The sequence below is a fragment of the Penaeus monodon genome, chromosome 25, assembly GCF_015228065.2.
Source record: "Penaeus monodon isolate SGIC_2016 chromosome 25, NSTDA_Pmon_1, whole genome shotgun sequence".
Classification (NCBI taxonomy): domain Eukaryota; kingdom Metazoa; phylum Arthropoda; class Malacostraca; order Decapoda; family Penaeidae; genus Penaeus; species Penaeus monodon.
Genome location: NC_051410.1, coordinates 18,692,413 through 18,692,666, shown reverse-complemented (window position 1 = coordinate 18,692,666; position 254 = coordinate 18,692,413).

Below are 254 nucleotides of genomic sequence, written 5' to 3'. Positions count from 1 at the left end.
GCAGCAATAATACTACCATTTTCCTATTCCAGAATACCAGTTTGCTAAACAATAATACAAATAATAATACAGCTTTGGCGTGATCAGAATCATAAAAAATATCTTTACTTTCCGAAATATCGAGAGAGGTGGTTGATTTATTTAGATTAACAGTCTATAGCGGTAGCGTATGAAAGAAACTGCAATGTAAAATGAAACTACAGTCGGGAGGAGTATATGAACGATATTCCATGAATGTCTATTTTCCCCTTCCT